This window comes from Leptinotarsa decemlineata, unplaced genomic scaffold (genome assembly GCF_025532065.1).
Source record: "Leptinotarsa decemlineata unplaced genomic scaffold, Ldec_3_MD MMD2_tig00026330_RagTag_RagTag, whole genome shotgun sequence".
NCBI lineage: Eukaryota > Metazoa > Arthropoda > Insecta > Coleoptera > Chrysomelidae > Leptinotarsa > Leptinotarsa decemlineata.
Genome location: NW_027412690.1, coordinates 8,962,555 through 8,986,579, shown reverse-complemented (window position 1 = coordinate 8,986,579; position 24,025 = coordinate 8,962,555). Strand labels below are relative to the sequence as shown.

At 35.0% G+C, this 24,025-nt stretch overlaps 1 protein-coding gene across 1 annotated transcript in view; it reads right to left on the bottom strand.

Moving 5' to 3' along the window:
• Syp (synaptotagmin binding cytoplasmic RNA interacting protein) overlaps positions 1 to 24,025 on the bottom strand; it is a 113,375-nt gene that overhangs the window by 64,990 nt on the left and 24,360 nt on the right. The window lies entirely within an intron of this gene.

Here is a 24,025-nt window from a genome sequence, read left to right as displayed (position 1 = left end):
GTAAGGTCCAATATTTATACTATATTCAAAAATGATTGGGTGATGTGTTCGATGAAAGCGAAGAATTTGGCATTTTGATGCATTCAAACACATACCATTTTACGAACACCAGTTGGATAGGTAATCTATATCGTTTTGTAGACACAATGTATCAGCTTCACTGTTAATTATTTTGAAACACTTTAAATCGTCGGCAAATAGCAAAGCTTCGCTTTCATGGAAACACCTGATTAGATCGTTGATAAAAAGGTTAAACAACAGTGGTCCCAAATGTGAACCTTGTGGAACACCCGATGTAACTGCGATGGTATGAGAATAATAATGATTAACTCTAACAATTTGTGTTATTTCCGTAATATAGCTCTTGAGCCACTGCAATATTTGCCCATCAATACCATATAAACAAAGTTTATGATTCAATAGCTCATCATTAACTTTGTCAGAAGCTTTGCAGAAATCAGTGTAAACAGAGTCAACTTGCACACCCTTAGACATAACGTCAGACAGAAAACCAACGTAGGTAATTAGACCCAGTTCAGCTGACTTTTTGGATGTAAATCCGAATTGTTCGGTCCCTATAATTGGGGAGCAGTCATAAGTAAGATAATAAAAAATGATGCTCTCAAAAACTTAGGGATTACGCTAAGAATAGAAGTTGGATGATAATTACACACGTCGGATTTTCTACCAGATTTATACATTGGGGTGACATATGAGGTTTTCCAATAGTCCGGGAATTTGCCAAATGATAGGGAATTATTAAATATATAGAAAAGTGGTCGAGCTAAAATAAAGCTAAATGATTTAAGAAAAGTTGGAGGAATTCCATCAGGACCGGGGCCTTTGTTAATATTAAGTTCGGACAGTTTTTCGTAAATTTTAGAGATGTCAATATGATAATTGGACACATTAACCATGTATGTAATATTGGTATCATATTGGATGTAATCTGTATACCATTGTCTGGATAAGGATTTACATCTTGATCTTAAATTGCTAAATTCTGCGTAGCTTTCTTGACTCCTTGCGCTCTTGTATTAGATCTTGTGAGGTAATTTCTTTTCATAAAGTAGTTTTTTCAGCTCAGGGGAGTGCTAGCATGGAAATCTCCTTTCACAGATTTTTTTTTGAGGAACGAAGCGATCAATGATAGAATAAAGAATGGCGTAAAATATTGAAATCCTACCAGAAAGCTCCTTTCCATGTAATGAACCATTCCAATCGCCAATAACGAACTCCAAATAACCAGAATAGGTATTTCGTCATTTGAAGTACAAAAATAAAATATTCAAGCAGCACTGAGATTTTTCCTAGACAGTTCAGTGAAAATATTACTCGAATACGTTACAGAATTTCATCGAGATCGCCAAAACAATAACACACAATAATAGGTGTGATAGGTACACGGGAAATATGAGATGTAAAATCCCCTTGGAACGCCAATGTGACATGTCATTTTTCCTGTGTGCGAATCTAACGGCCGATAGTTAGGGTGCCGCATGTCATCTTCGGTGTCTTCTTTCACGTGCTCGAATTATTCAAAATGGACCACTTGTTTGGGATCTTCCTCTCCGGAGACCACTCTAAAGTGGGTATACATAATTACTTTGAGAAAGATGTCGAACGATTGAAATACGTTATAAGTGCAAATAATTATATTAAAAATAATTCATTGTTTGGGCATCGTATTTTTTTTATTACAAATGCAAACTAGTAATCACGAAAAATAATATTTTTATCAGCGATTGTCATACAATAGCAGGAAAATACTGGTTTTTTCGACAAGTAGTGAAAGTTGAAGTCTGCGAGTCCAAATAAAAATAGTTTAAAGAACTAAAAAACACGCTTTTGAAGAGCATCGAACCAAAAAGTTAAAGATATTTTTTTTTAAATAAGCTTAAAACAATAACGAACGGAAAATACTAGTATTATTGTGAATAAAACGTGGGCGCTTTGTGCCATATTTTTGTATATCAAGCGCCTATAGCTTTTCCACAATCTGTTTAAAATCTGTTTTTCCGTTAATCAGCGGTCGTCCCCATACGAACGACAACTCTCAGAAGTTGAGAAACTTGTGCGAGCTAAGGACTAACGAGGTCTTACCTTTCAACGTGTGATTCCTAACAATACTAATATTTTTCATTCGTTATTGTTTTAAGCTTATTCAAAAAAATAAGCAGACAATAGCAGGAAAATACTGGTTTTTTCGACAAGTAGTGAAAGTTGAAGTCTGCGAGTCCAAATAAAAATAGTTTAAAGAACTAAAAAACACGCTTTTGAAGAGCATCGAACCAAAAAGTTAAAGATATTTTTTTAAATAAGCTTAAAACAATAACGAACGGAAAATACTAGTATTATTGTGAAAAAAGCGAGAGGAGCTTGATATACAAAAAAATATGGCACGCTTTTTTCACAATAACACTAGTATTTTTCGTTCGTTATTGTTTGAAGCTTATTTAAAAAAAATATTTTCAACTTTTTAGTTCGATGTTCTTTAAAAGCGTATTTTTTAGTTATTTAAACTATATTCATTTTTTATTTTTTAGTTTCGTATGCTATAAAATCGTGTTTTTTTTAGTCTTCTCAAACCTTATTTATTTTATCTAAACTTTGGGATCAATCAGCCGTACATTGTTTAGAAAAATTACCATTGATATTTTCCGATACCGGAGAGGGAGCCTGAAAATCAGCTACCAAGCCCAAGGCAGCAAGCGCGCAAAGGAGGGTTACAAATAAGGCAGCAGGCGTACTTGTTAATAAAAAAAAATAATTTTTTCAAATGAAGAAATACATGTGAAGTGAGTTCGAATTATATCAAGAAGCTTACGTACAGCGCCATCTGCCCGCGAATAGATCAAGCAATAATGTCGGTAACATTTTGATATACTTAAAAATACCAACAAACCGTACTCAAATCAATTCACTCGGTTTATTCAAGAAAATTCTAAAAAACTGGCTTCATTCTACGCCAAGAATGGAAATACACAAATGGATAGATAGGAAAAATAATTACTATACCTTGTTCCATATTTTTTCAATTTCAAATTGTTAATGTAGTATTGTTTTGCTGTTTACCTGCAAATTATTATTGTATATTATATATGTGTAAATATATACGTACATATATATGTATATATGTACATTTTTGTATATTTTTGTGTCTATATATGTATGTATATATGTGTGTATATGTGTATTTGTCTGTATATATGTCTGTGTATATGTATATATACTCTATACTATCTATATATATATATCTATATATTATAACCCCACGCACAAAGATATATCCTTTTGTGGGTTAACTGTTATATTCACCATATATTTATTAATTTTTTTATTTATACATTTATTGTATTACACAATCATGTTTATGGAAATATATATTATTATTTATAAAAATGTATACATACATTTTTGTGAAGCTAATAAAAGCGTGTCAAAAAACCTGTTTTCGACCGTGTTGTCGTGTTGTACAAACTTGTAGAATAACAAATGTATGAGAGAAATTTCTTTATTATATTTCTTCGTGGAACAATATTCCGAACATTTTGATTCCTATTCCGTCCTCAAAAAGTGTTTTGTTCGTGTTTATTGTACAAGATCTGTTTGAAAGTGAAATAAGCTTTCGTTTCATTTTGTTTGGTCTGTTAAATTCGAAAATATCAGCTTTTCGTAGCAACCGCATTTTTCGCGACTTTCATGAAGTCGTATAGATGAGGAGATAAGAAAGAACTTTGCGGAACACCTGCTTCCACCGGAAATTCCGACGCACTTTAGTCATATGTTCTTACGATAACAGAATCGATAATTTCAACTCACGTAAAGGTATGGTCGATTTCAACAATTTTGCTATTAACGATGTTGACTGAATAATAAAAACGTAATTCGGCGATGACCGAACAGATTCATAACTGAAATGAAACTATAACAAAAAAAAAAGCATAAAAATTAACCGTTTGATGCAGTTTATAATATTTATGGGAAAGGAAATTTTTGGTTTTCTATTACTCCATCTTGATACAAAAAGGAATGAGGAAATCTTCCAAAAAAAAGGAAGGAAGTAATCAATTTGAAAATAAGTAACGCTATACATGGATGTGTAGATCACGCAAAGAAGTAACTTTCAGCCACAAACTGAAAGTCCTCCTGAAACAGCTACTTTCATATAAACATTGAATTACACGAAAGAAAAAAATTCTTTCGAAACAAATATTTCCATATGAACACTGAATTATACAGATGATACTTTTCTCTACTCAGTTTGTATTTCAAACATTCGTTGTGGAATAAAAATCAGATATCATTCACATGAGTTCTACTTTAAATGAATGGTAACAAATTGCACTTACATGGAACACTGTCATCCTCCCTGGTATACATCGATGTTTCGCCTTAGGACACTTGCCCTTAGGCTCTTCAGTACCAAATTGGATAACATTATAGAAAATACAAACAATTTATTCATGAATTACGATTGTTAATGTCACGGAATAAGCTTGATCTGCTAATGTCATCGATGACATCGTAATGATATTCATTCACCTATTTGATTTAATCCCATGATGAAGTAGTAGAAAGCCAAAAACTTTCTTTCCCAAAAATTAATCACTCCTAAAAATAGAACCCGTTCAATTCAAATAATATTTATATTGTGGAGCCTTTTGAATGAGGCTTTCATAATTTGGGATAGTTAAACTAGGTTAATTACAATTTTGAGATCAGTTAGTGAACTGTGAAAAATGTATATGATAAATTGTTTACAAAATACGCATTATTCAACAACAAAGGCAATTAAATTAGGAATATAAAAGTTCACCTTGTTCAAATACACAGACTGTCATTGAATCTCTTGACCATTGACTATCAAAGAATCTTATGATAATAACCAATACAATTAAATAATTAATCAAAATCCTATTGGCACCTATCACAACATTCCGATTACCACAAACGGCTGCAGACATTCAATTTGAATAGTATGTCTCGTAAGTGATCATGTGTATGTGTCGAATAGTGTCTATTTCACGTGCATTTTCTGTATTTAATATTTAAAGTCTTGTTAGTGAAGTCACCTATCATGAATGGCTATAGTAACGCAGAGATGGCTGATATGCATTTCGTTTATGGACTTGGCAACTCATTGGAAGTTAGACGGTTGTACAGCGACCGATTTCCTAATCGCAATACGCCTAATAGAAAAACCTTCCAAAGTATACGCCAACGACTTCGTGAAACAGGAGCATTGAAGCGAAATGGAGGACCAGGAAGACCAATGACAGTAAGAACGGTAGAAATAGAAGAGAATGTGCTGGCCATTAAAGAAGAAGATCCAGGTACCTCTACTCGAAAAATTACAAATACTTTAAATGTAAGTAACGGGACAATTCGGAACATTCTTATAGACTGAAGAAAAACCACATTAGGTGATTGAAGATCGCTTTCAACGTCAGTTCTCGTTAAACGTTTAGCGGAAATTTTAGGTGACTTTCTAATTGGACCGGTATTTCTGCCAGGAACACTTATCGGCGAGGTATACCGCAACTTTTTGGAACAAACGCTACCTCAGTTTCTGGAGGATGTACCATTTGTTACTAGAAATGCAATGTGGTTTATGCACGATGGTGCACCAGCGCATTTTAGCATATTGGCACGAGAGTTGTTAACAGTTACATACGGAGATCGCTGAATTGGTCGAGGTGGACCTCACTTATGGCCTGCTCGGTCAACGGACTTAAACCCCCTAGATTATTTCCTGTGGGGCCACCTAAAGTCATTAGTTTATACTACTCCAGTGTAAGATGTGGAAGATTTGAGAAATCAGATAATTGCTGGGTGTAAAAATCATCAAAGGGCAAAATATCTTTAGAATAGTCCAAGGAATAGTCCCTTAAATGTTTGCTGCATGTTTAAGAAACACCCTGTATAGTGAGAATTAATCGTGCATCGGTGTGGAAAAAGTGTTTTCAGTGGAAACCGTAAGAATGAGATTATCAAAATTCCATTCGTAATGATGCCATTGGTTTACCTAAAGCAAAAAAATTCGGAGGGAAAATGAAGAACCTCGGAACGTCTTGGCTGTATAGTATATTAAAACCCTCGACCGATTCGGCATGGCCAGGAATCGTTCAGTGCATGTCTGTCTAGTCGACGCAGCAATAAAAGTTTCTGCAGAGAGTGCAGAGCAGAGAAGAAAGATTCGTTAGGGGTGAATGCACCGAACAAAGACCAGACGCATATTATATTCGCCGTGTGTTACGTTTATGTTCTTTATAATGTCTTAGAATTCTACAGGGACTTTCAAAAAGTAATGACTCATCAACACCGATTGATAGTTCACGAATGTTTTTAAATATGTTTGAATTTGTGTTTAAAATTTATTTTTTTCGTTAACCAGCTATCGCACACCTGCAAACGACAACCCTCAGAAGTCGAAACTTATGCGAGCTAAGGACTAACGAGGTCTTACCTTTCAACGTGTGATTCCTGGGTCAGTATTTGACGATATTGAATTTTCACAACGTGTTAAATAGTAATCCTCGATTATTAGGGCGAAACTCGGAGAGGCAGACTACAAGAAGCTTTGGAAAAAATGATCAGAACCGAAAAATAAAAATTGGCCAATTGTATGGTTTTATGTATCTCTTTTTGTTGCCCACGCGGTATGGTAAGCATGTTCAGTTATCTCTGGAAGGTACGGAAATATCGACTTCAAACCTGGACCGTGTTTAAACCTCCACACGAGTTTTGAGGCACTACCAAAAACATTCAGAATCAGATTCCTTTACTGAAAAAAAAAAATTATCCGACACCACTGAAAATTTCGATAACTGTTATTGTAGAAAAAGAGTTCTGACTTTTACAAAAAAACACATATTTAGATTTTTCCAAAAAATAGGCAAGAAGGGCACTCTCTGTGTAGTTCTTATTTTTTACATTATTCCCGTTGCATAACCTCACAAATTCTTCATATACTTTGTCGTATATTTTCTTGGAACCCCAGCTGCTTTACTTATTTCCGGTGGAGTACAATTTATATTTTCTTCGTCGCTTGAATCCATTTCAAAATTACTAATAAATTATCTGTGATCACAATATAGTTAAAAAAAACTAAAAAAACACGCTTTAAAAGAAAAAAATCGGCGGGCGCTTGATATAAAAAAAAATATGCCACAAAGCGCCCACACTGTCTTCAGCGTTCGTTGTTTTAAGCTTATTAAAAAAAAAACTTTAACTTTTTAGTTCGATGTTCCTTAAAAGAGTGTTTTTTAGTTATTTAAAACTATATTTATTTTTCATTTTTTAGTTTCGTATGCTGAAAAATCTTGTTTTTTTAGTCTTATTGAACTATATTTATTTTATCTTAACTTTGGGATCAATCAGCCGTATATTGTTTAGAAAAATGACCATTGATATTTTCCGATTCCGGAGAGGGAGCCTGAAAATCAGCTACCAAGGCCAAGGAAGGCAGCAGGCACGCAAACGAGGGTTACAAATGAGGCAGCAGGCGCCCCTGTTAATGAAACAAAAAGTACTTTTTTCAAATGAAGAACAACATGCAAAGTGAGTTCGAATTATATCAAGGAGATTACGTACAGCGCCATCTGCCCGCGAATAGATCAAGCAATAATACCGATAATTCTCGAGTTACAAACAAACAAACATACATACTTACAGGTGAAGCTAATGAAAGCGTGTTAAAAACTGACAGCAAATATGACTACTAACTTATATAATCTTATTTAGAAATATTGACTGAGTTGCCTTGCTAACATTCTTGATTTATTCTGATTTATAGTGTTCTAGATATACAGAGGTATCTATCTACATGTCATGACATATACCGGTCGTGCATAAAATGTAAGTATTTCGGGCGTAATTAGCTTTTATGCACCTAAGCGTGTTAATAACGCTGCGGTCCATAAAAGCCTATTTTACACCCTTGATTCATAAACAACTATGATACTTACAATTTTTCGTGTAAAATTGAAAATAAACGAGTTATTCAATAAACAAAAATCAACCCTTAAATTCATGATGACGAGTGATGCGACGTATGTGGTACCCCGGGACTGCCAGTGACCCCCTCCAAAGAATTTCGAAAAAAAATTGCCAGTGAAAATTGTTGTTGTCGCGATCAGTTCCTGAACTGAACATTGATAGCGTGACGCCGATAACCATCCTCGCATTCTATTCGTCACCGTTTCAAAAAAAAAAAAATTGCCAGTGAAAATTGTTGCGTTGTCAAATCCTAATTTGACTGGGTTGTTCATTTACGACCCGAAGAGAAATCTTTTTGATCGTACAAATCCGCGTAAACATACATTAAAAACCTAGCAAAAAACAATGCTGATCTTGTTCGGCATCGAAAAATTTATAAAAATTACATTGTAGACTGTAGACTATTCCTAAATTCAAGATAGTGTTTTACAAGCCACTATTATCGTAGACCGTCTGAAACCGTCACATTTTCACACAACCGCTTTTTAATGATTGAACAAAGAACAGGAACACCGCGTAAAAAATCGCCATATACGTCTGTCTCTATGGTGGCCATTGAGTTGCAGAAAAAGAAAAAAAAACGCACGCCACTTCTGAGGAACATATGCCATTCTGTGCGTAATTCGAGAGGAAGCAGCTACACACACATATCCTCGTCGTCTTGGAGGGGTTCGTGCTAGTGTTTTTAAGTCTTCCATTATCCCTTGGCAACAACAAAGCATGTGCGAAGACAGACGCAACTCTACCCTATTATCTAGATATATTTTAATCGCCGGGAAACACTCGGAGAAAGTTCACATCGTGAATTACCAGACGAAAAAATCGCGTAATGTACAGAGTGTACGCATATTTCGTTGGGACAGCTACAGGATCAAACCACACAATAAATACATACATGCAATAAAGGACGGGAGATGAATTTGTTGGAATCATTGGAAACGAATAAATAAAAACCCCAGTTTGAAAACCCTCAATGATCAACCAGAATTATACAGTTCTCCCCTTTTGGATTTGTGAATTTTGACAACTAGTTTAGGATCCATTGGTACCTGGAAGAATCCACAAGTAGGTTATAGGAGATCAATAGTTGGTAATCTTATATATTATAGAAGATAAATAATTATTGGTATTGATAATTTAGATAACATTTGTTATTCTAAGCATCTATCCCAGGTACCTGACTGTATTATTGTATATTCAATGACTTATTTTGACAAAATATATCAGTTTACTAGAAAATGGTTCAAGAAACCGAAGCCGGTCGTAAAAATAAAATACTCAGTAGAAATCGGACAAAAGTTATTTTCTTTATCCTTTATTCAATATGTATTTCTACAAAATGAATAGGTCATCAATCGAACAAGAACAATATTAGCGTATGCTTGAGTCCCCACATTTTATGAACAAATCATTAATTTTGTTTTATTAGTATATAATTGCAATTCGGAAATACCTGCCAATCTATTATTAAAAATTACAGGTTACTCAATAAATTGAATATCACTGGAATTTTTTCCGAACACCAAACCATTATTTTAACACATCGACACGTCTTTCGATCACCAAGTAATATTCCTCTTGAAGATGATCACTTGGTGATCGAAACACGTGTCGAGGTGTTAAAATAACGGTTTGGTGTAGGAAAAAAACTCCAGTAATATTCATTACTATACCAAAGGTTCCAAACAGTGCATTGTTAAGAATCAGTATGCCTGCCTATTGATAATGCTCAAAAACCATATGCAGCGTGACTCACGGTCGATGGTAGGTTAGGCGTTTTTGGAAAACGCAAAGCAAAGGTATGACATGTATATCATCTTGAAGCATTTTTCACCATCTTTCAACTTATCGAGTAATATACAGGGGGTTTCATTCGAAAAAATGAACTTTCGACTACTTTTATGCACAATGGAAATAATAGTAATTTTAGCACGCCCTGTATGATATGGAATCGATTTCTTGGTGTTATTTGAATATTTCGAGTTTGTCCAAACTATCATTAAAATATCAAATTTTCATGAATTGAGAGTACTGATGTACTTAATTTCAATTAAGGCTATGTTTTGGACCATATTTAGCACAATTTATTTTTTATCTCGAAAACAGATAGATATAGGTATAGGACATCATCAAAAAAAAAGTATTAAAATACCAGAGCAATTCCAAAAATGTATTAGTATACGGGGTGTTCCATTTAAAAAAATAAAGTTGCTAGGACTTTTTGAGAGAAGTGGCAACGCCGCAATGCTGAAAATATTTTAGATCGATAGAACAGGTAAAAAATGTGAGAGGTGAAATTTTTAGAAAAAATATGCTTTGCGTTTTCCAGAAACGTCTAACCTACCATCGACCATGAGTCACGCTGTATAAAACACTAGGAATCGCACGTTAAAAGGTAACACCTCGTTAGTCCTTAGCTATCATACTATGTGAATTAAAAAAAAAGTCAATTATCACGCAAAAGATGAAATTGGAATATAAGGTATTTTATTTGTGAAAAAAAATCTCTCAGAGTGGGCCCCGTTTTGTAACCTCAAGAGGCTCCGTACGTTACTGTGATATGACCAACATGACGAGCATACCGACGCACCGATCGTGTCCTATCTTGCGTCAGCGTCGCTCGTCGCTAACCGGCACAACCGGCGGTACTCTCTACCAGGGATCCGGGGACCTTCCCCAGGGTCGTAATGAGTTACGAGAACTCTGTATGAGACCCCGACAGTCGGACTTGAGAGATTTCTAGAGAGTACAGCTGGTAAGTCGTATATATACTGAAAGAGCCTAAGTGTGCGTCGGCGAGATGTAAGTAATGGAGTTGGTGTATTAAGTGTTGTCGATGTTTAAGGGGTAGCCCTCTTTTCAGATACGAGTATGACGTTATTTTTGAATGGATGCATACATTTATAATAATAATAATAATGAATATGCTTTATTGTCCAAAGAAAAGTTCTTATTGACAAAGCTTTGGTGAACATTCATAGTCAGTGCATGAAATCAGAATATAAGCTAGTAGATTGATAAAAATATCTAGACTCTTATCATAAATATAACAAAAATAAGAAATTTGAAAGTCGCATTTTCTGAAAAACATTGGATTACAATATAAATGCAATATAAACATACAAACATAAACATACATTATATGAATATATATATATATATATATATATATATATATATATATATATATATATATATATATATATATATATAAATAAAAATATAAATATAAATAAAAATATTCATATATATATATATATATATATATATATATATATATATATATATATATATATATATATATATATATAAATATATGAAAAAATAATTGAAAAAATGATGTATAGAGAGAAATGTGTATAAAATATGATTGAAAGGTATCGTCATAAAATTCTTGCCAACTATAATAGGGCCTCTCGCTAAGAAAATTTTTTGTAGATTTTCGAAATTCAGTACAGATTACTACGCATTTTAGGTAGTTTGGAAGATGATTATACATCTTGAGACCATTATACAATATAGAATTTTTAATTAAATTAGGTATGGGAAGACTTAAATTTAGGGTCTAGCGTGTGGTGTAATGAGAGACAAAATAGGGAAGTGCTGTTCTATGTTTATGCACTAAACAAACTGTTTCTAAAATAAATAGAGCATACAGTGATAAAATTTTGTTTGCTACAAACAAAGGCCTACAAGAATCTCGCCGCCTGGCTCTACAGAGAAATCTCAATGACCTTTTCTGCAGAATAAAAATCGACTCGAGTCGTGTTTGATTACTTACCCCCCAGAAAGGTATCCCATATCTTAGATGTGATTCTACTAATGAATGATAGACAGTTTTAGCTGCAGTTAGTCTTAGTTCGTTAGAAGTTATTTTCACAGCATAACATCCAGATGAAAGTTTTTTGTTAAGAGATATTATGTGGTCCTCCAATTTCAATTTATTGTCAAGTAATAACCCTAGAAATTTGTTGCATAACGTGTTCTCAATTACATTCGAATTCGAAGCTAGATAGATAGATAGATAATTTATTGGTGTTTTATACATTCATCAGTATTTACACAAATCAATATGTAGATATAATTAAAATTAGTATATGTCAGGCATCTAATAATATTAACATAAACAATAGATGCTTACAATTCATAGAACAAGTTTTTTTCTTTTTTTATAAAAAATATTTATATCTTATAAGTACATCTGAGTTATGACGACGAGCACATTTAAAAACAAAGCAGGAATATTATCAAGAATGCAATTAAAGGACAAAACTTTAGTTTTTGAGACATTGAAAGCTAATGAATTTGCCTTACACCAATCTGAAAGTTTGGAAATATCAGAGCAAATGGCATTATATAAATCATTTGTGTTGGTATTGCGCCATAATATTGTAGTGTCGTCGGCGAATAAAGTAAATTTACCCTCAATATAAATGGTAGCCAAGTCATTGATATAGAGTAGAAATAGGGTAGGTCCCAGTGCTGATCCTTGTGGTACTCCGTTAGATATGTTAGAAACATCAGATACTGTTGTATATTTAATCCTTCGACTTCCACCCGATAGATAAGAAGCAAACCATTTATGAGTAATACCTTCAATACCATAGAGATAAAGTTTCCTGTTCCTGTGTTAAGATATCCCATACTTTCGTTCGTTTGAAACTTTTTAATTCTTTTGATCACGGGAAGAAGTCATCCCGAATATGTGAATAAGGCACGCGAATGAAGCAGTTCGATATAGTTTTTTCTTTCGACTTACTTTACAAATTCCGATATTTGAAGCTACTTAGAATTTTAGCGAAACGCTAGATAGCAAAGAGCACTTCTCATAAATGTGGCTATCATACGAAAAAATAATTTTTCAAATCCGACTGGTGGTTTTAGAGACTAGCGCGTTCAGGTTCATTATATTAGTATATATAGATCTAGAGATATCGAGAAAAAAAAACAAAGAGGAAGATGATCTAAATCATAATTATAATTAGCCTAATTGGATGATTAAGAGACGGACGAGAGAAAAACGTGAATAATTTCAATGTTTCCAATATTCGCTTCACTTGAGGTAAAAATGAGCCCCATTCAGTTTCATTCAATTTAAAATTTTAGGTCTTATTCACATATTTAGGTTTACCCCTTCTCGTGATCAAACGAATTAAAAAAGAGTTTCAAATAAACGAAAGTATGGGATATCTTAACACAGGAACAAAATGTATGCATTCATTCAAAAATATCGTCATACTCGAATCTGAAAAGAGACCTACCCCTTAAACATTGACAACACTTAATACACCAACTCCAACACTTACATCTCGCCGACGCACACTTAGGCTCTTTGGGTATATATACGACTTACCAGCTGTACTCTCTAGAAACCTCTCAAGTCCGACTGTCGGGGTCTCATACAGAGTTCTCGTAACTCATTACGACCCTGGGGAAGGTCCCCGGATCCCTGGTAGAGAGTACCGCCGGATGTGCCGGTTAGCGACAAGCGACGCTGACGCAAGATAGGACACGATCGGTGCGTCGGTATGCTCGTCATGTTGGTCATAGCACAGTAACGTACGGAGCCTCTCGAGGTTACAAAACGGGGCCCACTCTGAGAGATTTCTTTTTTTTCACAAATGAAATACCTTATACAATTACAATTTAATCTTTTGAGTAAAGTGATAATTGACCTTTTTTTAATTTCACATAGTATCACGAAAAACGATAGTTCAAATAAACCGTTTATTTGATATGAACATATTTTTGGCCGACATTTACTTATTTAGCAGTTTCAGAACTAGTTTTCCGATAACCAGCTATCACCCCTCTTCGAACAACTCTCAGAAGTCGAAACTTTTGAGAGCTAAGGACTAACGAGGTGTTATCTTTCAACATGCGATTCCTAGTGTTTTTTAACTATCTGCACTATCGAAATTTAGTAAATTTCATTGTTATTTATTATACAATTATTTGGAACAGAATATTTTTCATTAGATCATTTTATTTTCCAATGATTTATGAAATTCTGTCGTTGGTTTTGTGAGTAAATACATTCATTAAAAACAATTCGAAATTTCATTTGAAATATTAGATGTGCATGTAGCTAACGACAAACACCAAAATTTTCGATCAAATCAATTAATGTTTTGTTACTCTGTGACTATATTGTGAATTGTTCTGCTGTTGTTTGCCTGTATTTGATTTCGAAAGGTTACTGAACGACCATAGGGGTTGAAACGCAGTATTCCTTGATTCAGAGTATAATTTTTTTAAGTTGATTACCATTATTTTAGTCAAACGAATGCATTATGAAGTTTTTTTACTACCACTATTTTTATTAATTTTTATATTTCGGTCTATACTTTGGACTGAATGTGTCATTGATCTTTCCATATTTCGTTTCAGATATTCACCTTTTTTACAGTTTTTCATTAATTCATGTTATAGAGAGCTCAATGTAGAACATTATTTTAATGTTTAATGTTATAATAGAGAAGTGACTGTAATTTGTTACTGTACATGTTTTTAAAAATTTGTATTACCTTTGAAAGTTTGAAAGGCGAGATATTTTATTTTTCAGCATCAGCATATTTTTATGATCAATACGACTGCTGTCAAAAAATATTTTATTATTTTGTTTATATAAGTCAACTGATTTAAAAACAACAGCATTCTTAGAAGTCATCGTTAACATTGAAGAGTTTTATTCATTATACAGCGTGACTCACGGTCGATGGTAGGTTAGACGTTTCTGGAAAACGCAAAGCATGATTTTTCTGAAAATTTCACCTCTCACATTTCTTTACCTGTTCTATCGATCTAAAATATTTTCAGAATTGCGGCGTTGCCACTTCTATCAAAAAGTCCTGGCAATTATATTTTTTTTAATGGAACACCCCGTATATTAATACATTTTTGGAATCGCTCTAGTATTTTAATACTTTTTTGTTAATAATGTTTCGAGATAAAATGTATCTGTTTTCGAGATAAAAAATAAATTGTGCTAAATATGGTCCAAAACATAGCCTTAATTGGAATTAAGTACATCAGTACTCTCAATTCATGAAAAGTTGATATTTTGATGATAGTTTGAACAAACTCGAAATATTCAAATAACACCAAGAAATCGACTCCATATCATACAGGGCGTGCTACAATTACTAATATTTCCATTGTGCATAAAAGTAGTCAAAAGTTCATTTTTTCAAATGAAACCCCCTGTATATTACTCGGTAAATTGAAAGATGGTGAAAAATGCTTCAAGATGATATATCATGTCCCTATACCTAAATCGTCAAGTTTTCTTAATAAAGCCGTTTTTGTGGAAAAATAGTTATTCACGTTTTACCTACAAGTGTTGAAAGTGGCATTTTATTTTGTGAGCGGGGATTATTGCAAAACGAGCGTCAGCAAGTGGAGCAAACTCACGAGCAAAATAAAATCACTTTTAACAAATGCATCATACAAATTTTTTTGTATAACGTTTCTGCTGATAATAAAAAAAATTATAGGGTCCATGGGATTTGAACACACGATCTTTGGATTACAAAGCATATGTTACAACTACATACGCCAACTCACGTTATTTTAAGGAGGATTATTGGTTAGTCATGAAGGACTTTCTACAGTTGGACTGAATACTACTTCGTCATCGTCAGTAACTTCACAGGGATTTAATATTACCAATAGCACGAACTGCATGTGTGAACTTTTCTAAATGATTTTTTGGTAGGTGTTCTGATTGAAGTGTTTCTATCAAAGAGATTTTCAAAAAATCGTCAAAAATGAATGCAAGTATTGATTATTCAAACGAAGTTCTTATGAAATTATTTATTATACACGGACAGTGTGATCAAATCATTGCCAGAACTTGTAGAAAATTCAACCAAATGTATCCTGAATCAACACCAATAAACGAGAGGAAGTTTGTAAGATTACAAAATAATTTCCTTAACTATGGCTCCATGTTAAAAGCGCCTTCAACATTACCAAAACCTGTTACTGCAAATGAGGACAATACTGTTAACATTTTGGCATATTTTTATGCATATCCAGAAGCTTCCATTCGATGGCTAAATCTTTTTCTGCACTGCGAATGGAAGCCTCTGGATATGCATTAAAATATGCCAAAACGTTAACAGTATTATTTTGTAATCTTACAAACTTCTCTCTTATATGACTTATAGGACATTATTAACAAAAAAGTATTGAAATACTAGAGCGATTCCAAAAATGTATTAATATACGGGGTGTTCCATTTAAAAAAATATAATTGCTAGGACTTTTTGGTAGAAGTGGCAACGCCGCAATTTTGACAATACGTTAGATCGATAGAACATGTAAGGAAATGTGAGAGGTGAAATTTTCAGAAAAATCAAGCTTTGCGTTTTCAATAAACGTCTAACCTACCATCGACCGTGAGTCACACTGTATAACCATGGAAATATCTAGGAAACTATCGAAGTAGCAATGAAAGAATAAAATATTTTCATCATTTTTGTACACCATTTTTTAAAACGCTTCCTATTAGTTTTTCCCGAGTCTTATTGCAAAAAGTATAAATGGAGAAATTATGAAATCTAGGCAGTATAACATACACATTCAAAAAATTAGTATATCCGTTTCGTCTGAGCTAAGCGTTTAAATCGCTTGGCTCAGACCAGTTCGCGGATATACTGTTATTAGTTTCAACTAACTATCGTTTTTGAAGCTTGTCTCATATAACTAATGCAGTTTCGACTCTGAAAGTGTGTAAAGTCCAGATTATGGAGATATTTTCATGCAGTTTCGACTTCCAAGGGAATATTTCATTTAAACTCGAATTTAGACTTATGGATCTGAACAATATGAGATAGGTGGCCCTTAAGGCAATTGGCAATTGTTTTTGGGGACCCACAGAAAGTGGAATCTCTAAGCTATAGCTTGTGTAGCTCATACGTAAATACGCACTCTTTAAACTAAATGTTAGGAACCAGGTAATTTACTTCGAAAAAATAAAATACGGAGTTTGGAATGTATCTCGTTCAAGTTTCGTTCTAAGATATAACACAGAAATCAATGAAACAATAATCACAAGAAACAAGGCAAAGACGAGGTCATTTACCACCACAGTTTGACGAATCCCATTCAAACAGTTTCCGACCCAACTTCCATTGTCTTGAAAGATGTACAGATTTGAAATGTAAACTAGAAAACTGAACTCTGATTCAATGAGAAACATTTCTCATAGAAACATCACGAAACAAACACTATACCTTGTACATCTCGATTATCACGAGATTAGAAAGTCGAACGTCAATAAGATAAGGGCTTTGATAGGAAATGATTTTACGTCATCACATGAATGTACATTTGTACATTTTGGGAATTGGCATCGTGAAAACTAGAAATTTAACTTTGAAAACGACTACATTTCTATTTACAATTATCTTTGGCATTTGAACGTCCCGATAAGAAAAATTTGCGCTACTTCTCGAAATGTTTGAGTGCATTCAAACTACATTTCGCCGATTGAAGCTTAGGTATTTTCACTATATATTCAACTTCACTACTTTCCCATTTGCGAAAATTCTCACCTGTCGCAGAAATTAGCGACAGGGAGAATTTTCATTTTCCACTGAGACAATTTTTTTAGGTCGATTCTTTCGTCCAGGCTTTTTCGCTTGATTATTTACGACAAAAAAATCAAACTATATTGGAGAACTCATTGAGAGCGACAACATCGTCCGTACAAAAATTTCAATTATTTTTTTTATGTTCGAATGGGTGTTCAAAAAGATAACTTTTTTCTAAATTATTTTTCAAACTGTTGATTTTCGTGAATGAAATGTATATGGTACATTTTCATAGTATTATCCTTTCGCAGGTTTTATCTGGAAAAATTCAATCTTACAAGTTTAGAAAGTGCTATTGAAATTGAATCACATATTTTAGATTTTCTATCAATAAAAATACAGATCAAGCAAAGGAGTATGTTACGACCACAAATTCGTTATCTCATATTTTCTTTCTTTACCAATCAAAATGTTAAAAAAAAAATTTTTTTCAACAATAAATGACAAGTGCCTATTGAGGTTAATTAATTTTATGAATACACATCTTTGTTTGAATAATGCATGGATCATTGTAAATATAAATTATATTATAATTATAAATTACCACAAAACAGTGTCAAATTATAACTGTCAGGATACGACTTTACTTATCTTAAAAACGGATGTATGGTTTAAGTTACGGTTTTAAAAAATGCCTAGACTCGACAGGAATTTACAGAATCGCTTCGTTCAACTTTTGGTGATGGAAACACCACCAGAATAACATGTTTGCCATAATAATAATTCGAATTAACTATAAGTGGATCGGAACAAGAGGTTCCAGTTCAGAATGACCTCGATGATCTCCAGATTCAAATCTGCTGGATTTCTATTTGTGGGTGAAGCTAAAATGTATGACATTTTTACAGTGGAAATTACTTGGAAGAAGGTTGAAAATACTTGAAAGCAACAAAGAAGAAGACTGAAGAAAATTTATCACGAGTTTGGAGCATGTGACGGTGTAGTCCAAATCTCAAAATGATGGCATTTTCAACAGTTATTGAAATATTTTCTTTTCTGTCTCATGTTATAAATAATACATTACTAAAGTGATTAAATAGATTTCTCCAATTTCTTGTTATCAACTTTTTTATTTCCGATTATCTATTTTCGACAAATAGTAACACTTTTGATGGTCGACTCATCCATAAATATTATATGAATGTATTTTGTGACATGTTAAAGAATTCAAGATAGAAGATTCGTCATTAATAACATCAATATCAATAATAATAATGAAAACTTGGCATCGACTCATTGTGGCTTGAAAACAAATTACGGATGAGTAGGAAATGAAGTGACCATTTCAACAAAAAATATTAGTTGTTCCCTATCATATTTTTTTCATTTCACCTGTTTTGATAAGTAGATGATTTGTTTTTAATTAGGAATAGTTTTGTTTTTCTTGTGGATTTTTATATTTATTGTCTTGTTAACAAATAAAATAGTCGATCAAAAAAACCCTTTTTTTTTTTCATTACCCCCTAACCAGTCATCTTGATCCGTCTCTGTCCAATTCCAGTGTTTCAGTCTATGAACCAGTTAGCCATAACTCTATTCCTTTGTATAAAGACTAACCTCTATATACAAAGTATATTCTATTGAAACATGTGAGTGGGAATAAAACGAAATGAACAGACCAGAGCCGTAGCCAGGGGGGATTAAGGGGGATTGATCCCCCCCGAAAGTTCTACAAGCAACGGCCATCCAAAAATTATATCAAATACAACGATTGGCTTGTTTAAACATCACAGGAGTCATAAGAATAACACCAACCGCGGCAATGGAATTAATTACTGGTCTAACCCCTCTGGACCTGTACGTTAAAGAGGTTGAGTTAATGGTCATGTTACGATTGCACACGGCTGGTGTAAACCTCCAAGAAGTAATGGGTCAATTAAGGCTGAGCCTATGGCGAGGAGCGCACACTGCGCAACCTCTGCTGCAGGCAACCAGTGATGCAATTGTACCCAGGTTTGTGTTTAATAAACCCTACAAAATACAAATAAAACAGAACACAGAGTCAGATGCTACAAATGCAATACTCATATATACAGACGGCTCAAAACTAAAGGAGGCTCGTGATGTGGAGTGTAGTCCAGATAACTAAACCCAAGGATTGAGTGGGGAATGAAAAAAAAACCAGCGTGGTTCAAACAGAACTGGCTGGTATCTCAATCGCCACAAAAGAAATAAGCAGGAAAGGAATTTCTGGCAAAAAATAACAATCTGCACTGAGCAGACAAGCCCTATTAGCCTAGAATAGACAACGTGTTACCTCAGGACTAGTACTAGAGTGCCACCAAGATTTAGCCAAAGCCTCGGTAGATAATAACATTATCCTGAGGTGGATTAAACGGCAGGACAGGAGTAAAGGTAATCGCATTGTCGGCTCTTCAGCCAAGGAAGCGGCTGGACTAAGAATTTTGGGACCCAGTGGCACCTACGGCCTGATGATTTCGACAATTGCGGAACTAGCCGAACGTTACACCCATGCTCAGTCCCTAAAGAGATGAGATGAAATCAAAGGATGCACTTTTACCAGGATCACCCTGCGCGACCCTGCAAAGCTGGCGCCGTAGAATTATCTAGCGATGACCAGGAAAAATCTACGTTTAACAGTAGGATATCTGACCGGCCAATGTCAACTAAGAAACCCCCCAGGAAGATGTCTACTAGTGACCTATCCATCTTCCTGGAAAGGACAGGATCGACGATGATTTAAGAGGACAACTCCTTGGGAGGATGTACAATGGGTCACATGTGGCCTAAGTGCTGTGGGCCTACACTCACTTATCCTCCCTACTCTACAGATACAGATACTATTGGAATTATGAAATCCGTTAGAAATTTTATCAAGTCCTTGGCAAAACGAACCAAGTGCTTGAAAGAGAATATTGAAATAAATTCCCCGAAACACAATGGAAAAATCACGGCAAAGTGCGTACAAACTTTCAAAAGATCTTGGCGACAATACCTGTTCCACATCTACTCCTAAAAGTACTGCCTCTTCTCTGAAACGCCTCGAAACTTATTTAAGAAACTCCACAAGCCAGAAACGGTTTGGCGTTAATGTCAATCCACCGTAGAATTGACATCGACACCGAGGAGGTAATTGATTTGTTTGTAGCTACAAAACTAAATTTGATTCCGTAAAAAGATGTTAATATTTCTGTAATGGTTTTCTAGCAGATATATATGATCATGTAACACAATTTTCTTTCTTTCGTTATTTTTATATTTCATGTTTTTCTACCGTTCCACCAAACCAAACCCTCCCCGAAATTGTTTTCTGGCTACGGCCATGGAACAGACCAAAACTTCTGAATACATAATTCGTCAAATCTGACACGCAGCGCCATCTCACCGGTAAGCATACCAACCGCTCGATCCTACACGTCTTTCGGCGCAGAAATCTTCCGAAATCATGCTCGGATGTTTCCGCATACCAACCGATCTACTTTCATCGTGCCGAGAACACGCAACCCACCGGCCGTCGCGATCGATACGCCGTGCGCGTTTGGTTGCCTAAAATCCATTCGGATATCGCTATGAAACAAAGAGGCAGCGTTGCCAGATGCAAAGAAATTTCTTTAGATTTGAAGAATTTGATCACCAAGAAATTGTTTAAGTTTAAAGAAAAATCACAGTCATCACAGAGCAGTAACTGATAATTTCTGATGAATCAACTAACCCTAAATATAAAATTCTCGGAAGAATAATCTTGAAGAACAAGATCCAGAATCATACAAGAGGAAATACAAAAATTCATTCTTTTATCGATTTTGAATTTAAACCATCAACAATTTCATCTTCAGGGTAAATTGTGACCACGTTGGCTATTTCCAGGTACTGATCAACGATATCAAAAAATCGACACTTGCTTTTTTTAGTTCCGAAGATGTACAGGAAAAAAAAGAAAAATTCCAAATTCTACTTTCAGTATGATCTTTTTTTTTGCAGAAATATTAAAAGCTTGTTCAAACTTTGATACAGAAACATTCAAACAGCTATTAGAATATGTTATCGATTGTCGAGAGAGGTCATAAAGGTTATATATAGCCAACATTAGTGATTGAACTGCAGCTGTCAAATATTCCATCTGTTTTGCCAAATCACCGTGGATATAGCATTCAACAACACGTGTAAATAATTAAATTGTCTTATCAAAATGGGTGTTCTGTTCTGGCAACGCACCGCGCGCCTCGTCCATTTTACGGCCGCAATAATCGTCCTACCGAGACGACTATTGGCAATGAGGTGGATAAATCTGAGTCCACTGATTCAGTAAACAATCGACCAACATCTGTACGTCGACGAAACGTAAGATCTACCGGAAACATCGCCGATGTATGTGAGAGTGTGCAGGAGAATCCGAGGCAGTCGCTCACAAGGACTCAGCCTTTGGCAGACCACAACTTGGCGAATATTGCGTCGTGATTCGGACCTGCGCCAGTACAAAATTCAACTGACCCAGGAACTGAAGGTGAACGACCATATACAATGACATATAATTGCTGAATGGGCTCTGGAGCAGTTGACAACTGACCCTAATTTTCATCAAAAAATCATTTTTAGCGATGAGGAACATTTCTGGATGAATATGTATCTGTATCTGTAGAGTAAGGAGGGTGAGTGTAAGCCCACAGCACTTAGGCCACATTGTACATCCTCCCAAGAAGTTGTCCTCCTAGGTCATCCTCCATCCTGTCCTTCCCAGGAAGGTGTAAAGGTACCTGAGAGACATCTTCTTTATATCGGCAGGTGTAGGCCAAGATCGTCCATCCTGTCCTTTCCAGGAAGGTGGACAGTTCTCCGGGAGACATATTCTTTATATCGGCAGGTGTAGGCCAAGACTCGCCGAACACACACTCTCTTATTGACGATAACTCCGGACTTTCGCATAGGACATGCCTGACAGTTTCATCTTCCTGTTCACACATCCTGCATAGAGGTGCGTCCACTAGCCTCATATTGTGCAGGTGTTTCCTTAGTTGACAGTGAACAGTCAGAAATCCTAGTATTAAGCGTTGATTTTTCCTGGCCATTGCCAGATATTTCTTCGGCGCCAGCTTCCCAGGGTGCCACTGGGTCCTAAAATTCTTAGTCCAGGTAAAGCTAAAGAGTCGGCAATGCGATTACCTTCACTCCTGTCGTGCCCTTTAATCCACCTCAGGATAATGTTATTATCTACCGAGGCTTTAGCTGAATCTTGGTGGCACTCTAGTACTAGCTCTGAGGTAACACGTTGTCTGTTCAAGGCTAATAGGGATTGTCTGCTATCAGTGCAGATTGTTCCGAACAAACAAAATTATCGAATTTGGAAAGACAACAATACACATAAGATCTAATAGCGACCAATGCATCCCGAAAAAATCACTGTTTGTTGTAGATTTTGGGCTGGCGGCGTCGTCAGTCCCTATTTCTTTGAGAACGACGTTGGCCAGACCATCACTGTCAATGGCGAGCCTTATAGATCGATGATTACCAACTTCTTGTGGCCTGAATTGGATGACCTGGACACCAACGACATGTGGTTTCAACAGGAGGGCGCTATGTGCCACACAGCTCATGTCACATTGGATTTTCTACACAAACGATTTGAGGTATGGTCATTAAACGTGGAGGTGATATAAACAGGCCACCAAGATCATGCAATTTGATTCTGTTAGACTTTCAAACCGAAGGTAGCGCTGGTCGGCTGAGATTTCTGTCTTAGAGCTGTCGCATCATCTTGAGATTCGAAGACTCCAATAAACAGAACAACCATCATGACTGAGTAGTCTAGACATAGTCTGTGGAGAAAATATCGGTATTTCATAAGTTATTTCTCCTCCTTTCGGGCGATATTCGTCTCGCCAGGAGCTAAAAACTCCACGACAAATATTGTCTTGTTCTGATGGTAGAGAAGAAGTACTTATTATTATCATCATCATATCATCATACGGACGACTTTATGAGGACAGTTTTTTGAAAAATGTATCATGCATGAGTATGTATGTACTCGGCTATAACATAGAAATACTGTAATTGTGATTTCTGGTGAGATTAACAGCCCCAGGCAGGTCATTTCGAAGCCATCCTGTACAACAGTGATTCTGAAGTAGGCGTACCCCTTGGGGGTACGCGAAAGTTTTTAGGGGGTACGCGGGACCAACAAAATAAAACAAACCTTAAAATTCAAATAGAGGAAAAAACTCCAAAATCCAAGGTAAGTTTATACGAGTTGTGAATTTCAGTTATAAAGGAGCCTACATGAGAACTTGTTGCTTCATACTGAAGTACGATGGCTTTCACGGGGAAATGTTTTGTCTCGTGTGTTTGAACTCCACAAAGAATTACACATCACACACAAAAATCTCATTTGTCTTCAGTACTTACTGAATTTGAATGGCTTTTGAAGCTGGCATATTTAAGTGATAGTTTTGAAAGACTCAACATCTGGA